This window comes from Glandiceps talaboti, chromosome 23, assembly GCF_964340395.1.
Source record: "Glandiceps talaboti chromosome 23, keGlaTala1.1, whole genome shotgun sequence".
Lineage (NCBI taxonomy): Eukaryota > Metazoa > Hemichordata > Enteropneusta > Spengelidae > Glandiceps > Glandiceps talaboti.
The window spans coordinates 7,744,792-7,754,688 of NC_135571.1; the positions used below are offsets into that span (position 1 = coordinate 7,744,792).

The 9,897-nt window shown below is 34.8% G+C and overlaps 1 long non-coding RNA gene across 1 annotated transcript; it reads left to right on the forward strand.

Moving 5' to 3' along the window:
• The first annotated feature begins 8,358 nt into the window (after positions 1–8,358).
• Positions 8,359–9,457, forward strand: LOC144452605 (uncharacterized). Its single transcript, XR_013482362.1, has 3 exons — positions 8,359–8,402; positions 8,907–9,024; positions 9,335–9,457. It is a non-coding gene; the product is annotated as an uncharacterized LOC144452605 (long non-coding RNA).
• The last annotated feature ends 440 nt before the right edge of the window (positions 9,458–9,897 follow it).

Sequence of the window (9,897 nt, forward strand, 5' to 3'; positions counted from 1 at the left end):
GTTTGAAACATTAATTGACAATATCCTAAGTAACGCATGCAAAATGAAAAGACTGGCAATATGGATATTTTTTTGGATATTTTGTAGTTGGTAGGTAAGGTAGCTGGGTTAGCATAGTTACAGGAAACATGTTAATATTACAATTCTTAAATAAACACACTATCGTAATAGCCTAAATAGTGTAATAATTGTACTTACCAAACAATACTATAACAATACTAGCCTGCATAGCTGGACGTTTGTGTAAACTATATCTGAAAATATAAGTTTTATGTTGAAGATTAGATGTGTCAGGTAACATTAATTCAAATATAAAGATACTAACAAAAAGATTCTATGTGATAATATATAGAGATACTTTAATTAAGAACTTGTCTTTTTTTGTTCTTGAGCTACTGTACAAATAGTGGGTAGTTATATCAAAGATGGTCACCATTCGGTTGGATGTGATACAAGCATGCATGTATGTATATCCCATGTTTTGTGTCACCTTTGTGCAAGGTTTGAATGTACTTAATCACATTTGAATACCACAAAGTGTGTACACATACACAGTGTGAAAGAAGTAGCCATTCTGGACAGAGCCCATTGTAATGGCCTTGCCGTTCGGGAGATAAATTTATTTATGATACAAACAACCCAACGTGAATGTAGTACACCTGTGACCTCTAACTGTTTAATGTTTAACAGATGAAGAATGAAAAAGGTCACCTTTATCTACACAGTTCTGTTGAATTTTTGCCACGGGGACGTCACTAGTTGACAAATCTGAGGGTTTTTAATTCTTGATTAATTTGATATGCCGTCAAGAACAAGCTTTCATTACGCCTCACGCAAACCAGGTCGAATGAGTTCTAATTGTACACAATATAGGTGTAAAGCCCTTGTCGTTCAACGTCACCACAGTTCGAGTTATACGTCACTGGTTCTGCGGTCCTCGAAATGTGAATACAAACGTTGGAAATTGCCATTATTTTTCCCGATCTTTTCATAAATTATGCTGGGTGAGGTATACATATATTAGTCCCCTATTTCTTTCTATATTCAGCAGGGAAATACTCATGTGTTAAAGTATGTCGTAGCGACATGCCCCCCCCCCCCCACTGGCCAGGGTCACTCACTGGTATTTTCGAACAAATACGAATATGGGGGCATAATATACGTACTGATTTTAAGAACACTGTGGTGGTGTCACAACCATGTACATATAACAAAAATTCATAGATAGTAGTATCACGTGACTCGTTAAATTTTGACAAGTATGTTTTATCTGTGTAGTCAGTCTCTCACTAAATAAATACGCACGATTCAAACATGTGTACGACTGCAAGGTGGGTGCACATGTAAACACCAAGCAGTTTCATACAAGTTGTTGTATATAGACTTCCAAAACTTTAAACCATTTTTTGAAAGCGTGTTAGAAATATCGACGATATATCACCCACCTGTGTGATGTTACCTGTGACCTATTCCTGTTGTGGAATTCAACGAGTAAAATGCGTTGTGACTGACGCAGACATGTACGATTATCATTAGATGTCAGTTCCTACCATATCTGTTAAATTTTAATTTAGAAAGGTCATCCTCATGTGTTAATGGTTGTATGAACGTACTTCAATAACATCCACCAACATAGACTAAACATGTGTCTTTAATAGTAATTTATAACTATTGTCAAGCTATAGTACACGCGGCACAGGCGGGGGGGGGCACATGCGATAGTACGGGAGGATCAACCCGAAAGGGACCCTTATACTGCCCTCAGGTGATAAGAAAGGGTGTACTTTAACTGTTAAATTAAACTTAAAACAGAGTTATTCTTTAAAGGTGGTTAAAGATAAATTAATGTGAGTTCTCTTCCTCCATTTATATATATCAAAAATAATTGTAACCATATTGAATTCCACGTTAGACAGTCTTTCAAAACAAATCGAACAACAAACCGAAGATCAAGTCTACACAAAACCCATTTGTACGATTATCTATGGAGTCGCCCCACCTCACCAAACCCCACGAGACGGTTAATTAGCCAATGAATGTTTGCTGAGGATATGAAATGAACGTTACAAGGATAGTCTGACAAAAATCATTTCGTTACGAACGTTTCTTTGACATTTGAAATACTTGACAAAAGATCAACAAATGGATGCCTGCTAAATGATTATTCAATGCAATTTCGACACTTATTAGAATATTATAATGAGAGTAAGACTAGTGTGGAGAGGGTGTTAGAGAAAGAGTAGAGTGGGGAGGGGGATAGGAAGATATATATATATATATATATATATATATATATATATATATATATATATATATATATATATATATATATATATATATTAGCATGGTACTCGTCTCCCTCATAATTGTATTAGGTTAATATAAGACAATCTCAAATTGAGGTGAACCCAAGTGTGATTTGACACCCCCCCCCCCCCAGCTCGAAAACACTAAACGTTCCCCGACTACACCCGGAAGTTCACGGGTAACTTCTACTGGAACAACAATGTATTCTAGAAATCCTTACATTCACTCCACTTGTTCTTTTTAAGGTAACCTCCTTGATAAAGGTGAAGAACCACGTTTTTGTAATGAATTGAAGGCAATGTTAGAATCCGAACCACGAGCAGCAGACAGCCAACCGCTAGCCGGCTTAGATCTAAACTGCGAAGCAGACGGGCGTTTCAAAGATATGCAATGCATGTATGATATATGCGGATGCTTCACACCATATGGTCATGTAATAGCAAGAACATTCACTCCCCCAAACAGAGATCCACCTGACTGCAAAGGTAGGTTTCATCCTCTCTTGTCTGTTTTTCAGAGTTTTAAATTTCAAAAACCCGAATACTATGTCATCGTTAATAATCTCCTTATATTTGACTTACTTAGTCATGCAAATATTATTGATTATTATGCAAATTGCGCAATTCATGTCGACTGATTCACATTCACAGGTGCAAAACATTACATGAATATTTGTTGGTTATAAAGTTATATGTAATTGTTATCACATAGGTTTAAAACCAGGACAGTGCCCACTGGATAGATCTGATGATTCATGTGATAACTATGATTATAAGTGCGGAAATGATGCCGAGTGTCCGTCTGATATGAAATGCTGTGATAGAGGCTGTGGAAAGACATGTGTGAAACCCGTACAAGGTAACCTTATCTATATTACCACTATAAGCACAAACTGGGGAATTTTGTTTAAACTGTCACTTTTTTAACAAGCGACACCAATTTAGATCATGTGCCTCTGAAATAAAAACCTTAAACTTCTGCTGTTAATTTGCTGTTGAAACTGAAATACAACCTCCCTCCCCACTTAAAACCAAGAAACAAAACTCTCACTGGTCACACACTGCATATTTGTGAATAACAGTCAAAATCGGAATGCAAATTAATCCATTTATATCGAATACTATACACCAAATATACTATAAGTAAAGAAAAGAATATTGACTTCCTTGAAAACAAGACGATGTATCCCATAATTTCCTCCCTTCATTTCAAAGGACCAGGAACAAGCATTTACATGGCAAATTTGTAAAAATTTTAGAAATCTGATTATAAGGAAAATCGTCCACGTGGAGCATTTCATATCAATGTTTTGAATGCCGGATAGGAAGGAAACACAGGAAATTTATCATCTGACAACATTTGGAAATTGGAAGCGAACCAAAATTTACCATTTATTTTGGAACATCAGTAAGAATCGATGACCGCTTGTATGAGCCTCGCTTTCACCAATATTTAAGCTTTAATATATTTCCACCTATATTTATACCCTGATTTCCGCCCATAATCACTGAGATGAGTTTTCATTAATATTAACTACGAAATTACAAACGAAAAATTATATATGATTACATATGGAAATATCATGTATCCTAAATGGATAGTAATCAGGCTTTACCGGAAAGTGTTTAATTGTATGATGGACTTCTTGGGAGACAAGTGTTTATATACTTAAAGAACTATCCAGTATAAATAAAGATTATTGATTATTATTATAATGTTTTGTAACCTTGTAAAAATATCCAATGGTCTTCTTACAGAATGTTATCCTTCAGAATTTGCCTGTTCAGATGGATTGACTTGTGTTGCTGGGTTTTACATCTGTGATGGATATCCTGATTGTCCTAATGGTGAAGACGAATTCTTTTGTAGTAAGCCTCATCTAGTTTTCATTAATGGCCAGTAGTAAACTAATTAAGGCAGTGTGTGCTTAGGAAACCAAACTTTTAGATTGTTGCTCTCTCTCTCTATATATATAACACATAAAACAATACATAAAAACGATTTTCCTGATACAAAATCGTCTGCTACTGATTGATTTAGTTCAGAAAACTAATTTAGTTTTTTAAGTTTGATTTACAGAAACTGAGAAAATGGCAAAAAACCTACAATTGACATTTACAAACTGATCCAACATGGCCGCCAGTAATACTATGTTAACTCTTGGAAAATAACGAATTGGCGATTTCATTTTTAAAAAACAAAACAAAAACAAAACAAGATGGTGAAATTAGTTACAGTGGTGAATTCTACTTTCAATGTGCAACCAGCTCTAAGCAGAAATAATCAATTTGTTTACCCCAAATAAATATACTAGTGGGTAAATGGGGAGTCAGGAAATAGGTTGCAGCTAGTCTGGGCCTGTCCACTCATATATTTATATACAGAAATTCACAGCAAGGTACTCAATATGACTCAAAATATATAATGTATTTTATACACATGATTAAAATTACAAATATACAATTGATCAGTTATACTGCTCCAGTAGATGTTGTTTGAAGATTTGTTGAAGCGATTTTGATATTTGATATTTGGTATTTGGTATTCTATATTTTATATTTTATATTTTATATTTGATGTTTGATGTTTGATATTTGATATTTGATGTTTGATGTTTGATGTTTGATATTTGATTTGTTTGAAATTAGAATTGACAACATGTTAGTAATACAGGTGATATCTAAATTTTAAAGAGGTCATAAACTAGGTGTGTGAACTTTTCTTATTTCAGGAGAACCACGATTTGAATGTGAATTTGGAAGAATGGTACCACTGTCCGATAGATGCGATGGTATATTTAACTGTCTAAACGGAGCAGACGAGGCAGACTGTTGGACAGTAAACACGTGTGAGTGGAGTTGTTGTTCTTTTATTAAACGAGAAAGTGTACAATTTACAGGGCATGGTGTTTGAATCATCAAGACATACCTTTAGATTGGCTAGACAGACTAGTAAACATAATTGCAATTGTACATTACATTTCAAACCTGCATTGGCTGGAATTGGGACAATTCGTTCATCAAATAATCAAAGATACTTTCAGTAAGAATTAGTCAATCACTTATAAAGAAAAGACATTGTATATGTATTTAATATTATCTGTAGGTAGTGTAGTGACATGTGATTGGAATATACACAAAATCCGTTTTGTAAGTAATGTGTACTAACGAAGAAGATGGAGGCAGTAACACACGCACACACACACACATGCACGCACGCACGCACGCACGCACGAGCGGATGCACACAAGCGGATACACACATACTTTTATGTACAATTTCATCTAGATATGATCACAGAACTTCAGTGATGGATGTCGATTTATGCACAACCATATCTTAAATATTGTTTTGATAAATATTGAAAAGTTTCAAAAGTGTATTATATCAATATTGGTATTATGAAATTAAAGAAGACAATACTAATTATCAAACACTATGTTTCTCTATCAGTTGAATGTCCTTCTCACTTTAACACATCAATAATACCACAAGGATTTGTCTGTGATGCTATTCCTGATTGTCTTGATGAAAGCGATGAAGTGGATTGCCGTAAGTGTTTCTATTCATGGTTATAGGGGCTTAGGCTGGGTTTACACGTATTTGGGGTTAGTTTGTGCTGCATATTTAGACTTTGTTCGCAGTATTACTCTTACCAAAGCACATTAAACGCCACTTGCAATTTAATGAACTCAAACCTGATGTTAAGATATAACTTACAAACTACCCGATGACGTAATTTATCATAATCATCAAAAAATGATCATGAAATTCCCACTATGCTATCATATCAACTGATCTAACAATGCCAAAAGACAATAGTTATGTTACAGAAGGGATGCATCATCATTAACATTATACTGGAATGGGGTCTTATTTAAATATTGTCCATGAGTTAAAAAAAAACAACTCATAAATTCTGCTTGTGTATAATATAAACAAATGTCAACAGGACTATTACTGTTCAATAAATGGTGACGTCATTTCTTTGTAAAGTAATTCTATTAGATTTACAATGAACGTTCTGAATGGGGGAACTGAACAATTTGAATAGTATTGGCTGTGAGGCAAAATGTACAAAACTATTATATGAGACAAAGAATTGCACCTTGGTTGAAAAAATAGTTTAACATAAAATGAAAAATTTCACAATTCGAATATTTTTAGACAGCCCAACGATTGTGTGTACAAAATTATATTTGATTTGAATCAACCACTAAAGAAATATTGCCTAATTACCATTTGATTGATATCTAAATTTACATAATTAGCATATAATAATCATCTGTCTATTACACAATCAAATAGGTCTAAAAATTTCAAATGAATAAAAACCCGTTTTTGAGGAAATTGTGACAAACAGACATACACATTCAAACCCCACCCCCCCCCCCCCACACACACACCTCTATAACATAACCTTCTCTTAAGGAGGGTCAAGTATGACAAATCATCAACATGGAACCCCATAACTGATAAATGTAGTAAATCATCGGTTTGGCATGACTTTCTTCCTGTAGCATATGACAAAGCTTATCTCCATGAATGCCCTAATGGTAAATGTATACACAAAGCGGATATCTGTAATGGCTACAATGATTGTGATGATGGTAGTGATGAAGATGACTGTGGTGAGTATATCAAGTGTTGTGTGTGTGGCACAACTTTACATTTCCATTTTAAGGTCAGCTAAAGCAGTAAAAATCCAGTAGACTAAAATCATGTTGTCTTCTAATTTTGTATTCTGTATGGGTGAATATACGATTTCAGACAATAAAAGCAAGGCGTAAAACACATAAATGACTGTCTAACAACTTCAGGATAGCTTTTCATGTTTGTGCTTATTTAAAACAGCACTATCTGCAACTGGGACATTTTTTCATCAAATAACCAATGCTATATTCACTCAATTTTGGTCAGTTACAAACATTAAAAAGAAACCGTTCCAGTTTCAATGTGAAAAAAACAACACAGAAATCAAATTTGACGTTCACCCATTTTGACACTTGATAGAGTATATTGACTTTGTGTACGATGAGTATCATGCATGATATAATTTTGGATACAGTCCCTCATGCTATCTTTCGCTAACAAAATGGAGATTCAAATGATGTATTGGAAGTGTACACAGTCATGGATAGCTTATGAATATGACCTTTGCATGAAGATAGAAATGTGAGATTATTGTAATAGTGTCACTTAAAAACTGCGTGTTATATTACAGTTTTTAAGACCTGTGACAATGGAGAATTGGTACCAGAGAAATATGTATGTGATGGGTTTGATAATTGTGGAGATAACTCAGATGAAATTGGCTGTGGTAAGCATTACACTTGACACCCTTCAATTTTGTCATCATCAACAACAACAACAACAACAACAACAACAACAACAACAACAACAACAACAACAACAACATCATCCTCATCATCATCATCAACATCATCATCATCATTGTCATCATCATCTTTTCTTTTCAAATGGAACATTTATTCGTATTTGCCCTATATACAATGGAGTGCAAAACTATGTACAAAAAAGGAGATGCAACAGAATACTAATAAGTTGACTAAGTAAAAGTAAATTTTCCTCCTCCTCCTCCTCCTCCTCGGAGTCCTCATTGTCATCATCATCATCATCATCATCATCAGTTCACTGCTACACAAAGTTGCTTCATATCATAGCGGGTCACTCATTCCATATATTCCACTCATATACCACCTAAGTGGTTAATTATGCAAATTATTCATACAATGTGCAAATCCACGTCCATTACATGCCATAATTTATGCAAATTATGTCATTACATGTTCTAACATATCTTGAAAATATTACGTTATCTTCTTTTATCATGATGCAACTACATCGTAACTTAGATTATTACATTTTTAATCATTATCTATGTATTGTGTTTTATATGAGTATGTATATTCTTCGATGCACATTACCCACAATGCAATGTATTTGTTTAAGGTGTTTTGTCGTGCCAGGATACTCTATCAGCACAATGCAATGATGATGGACAATGTATAGATTTGTACAGTTTTTGTGACGGATTTAACCATTGTACAGACCAAAGTGATGAACAGGACTGTCGTGAGTAAATGTTTGTACTTGCCCCGTCAATGGGTCTTATAGTTGTATATTTGTTTCCCTCATCGCCCTCTTCCACACCGTATAGCATAGTTATGGAAAAGATATGCCAGTTATGTCTTCCTTATCAAATTATGCAAATTTACGCAAATTGTTCATAAATATGCAAGCCACATCCATTATATGCCAGCATTTATGATATATGGATGAATGGATGGATGGATGGATGGATGGGTGGATGGATGGATGGATGGATGGATGGATGGATGGATGGATGGATAGATAGATAGATAGATAGATAGATAGATAGATAGATAGATAGATAGATAGATAGATAGATAGATAGATAGATAGATAGATAGATAGATAGAATCTTGTGACAGGACGTCTATAAAATTATTGCCAGCATCGATTCTTTAAGTCGAAGGACGACGGCGGAGCAAAGTGGTAAGTTTCGTGTTTGGATACATTTTAAAATAATTCATTGTTATTTTTTCTGATTTTTAGCTTGTGATTTTCAATGTGATGATGGAAAATGCCTACGTCCCTCATTTCATTGTGACATTTATGCTGATTGTGAAAATGGAGAAGACGAACTTGATTGTCAGAAGTAACTATTAATGTTGTGAGTAGTTATCTATGTAACTATTCAAAACATAATAATGATAATTCCATGACAAAACATTAATCATACTATTCATTTCAATGAGAGAGAGAGAGAGAGAGAGAGAGAGAGAGAGAGAGAGAGAGAGAGAGTGAGAGATGGGGTGAGAGGGGGAGGAGAGAGGGGGAGAGGGAGAGAGTGAAGTGTAGTGAAGGTATCCAAATCGTTCAGCCTGCAATGTTAGAAGTGAAGTGCTCCCCATTTTGCAATGCTCCAGACGCTATTTAATGCGCTCGATAGTTGGAATCTCTTCTTGCCATTTCACTTACAGGATACGTGCATCGTGGAGTGTAGCGAATGTAAGACCAGATGAAATACCTGCACCAAAAGTAGACGAAACACTCAGTCGAGAAGTCCAAGCCACTAGAGAACATTTTGACCAGCACAAGGACGGAGTTATTAATTCAAATCTATTTCAATAATCATACATATTTAATGTCCTAAAAATGCTGAGTTTTCTTTTCTTATTTTCTAATCTATTGACTGTTAGTTTTATTGAATAAAACTAGCCGAATTCCACTATCAAAACTTAGCGTTTACCACCTGCGTAGGTATGAATATAGACAAATACCAACGGAGTTTTTGTCATGATGAACTTCCTATGGTGGGTTTCAAAGTACACCAATAAGCCTACATCTACCCAACCCATCATAATGACGTCACTGACATCGACCGTTCATGCTTAAAGTTGCCCAAAGTAGCCAACACTCATAGAAAAGGTACATCCGACAAACACACATACACACACCCAATGCTAGAAATTTAATTAAACAGGGTTTTGGTGTATGTCGTCCGGATATGGGGATGAATTATTAACATAAATGAGCTCCTGTG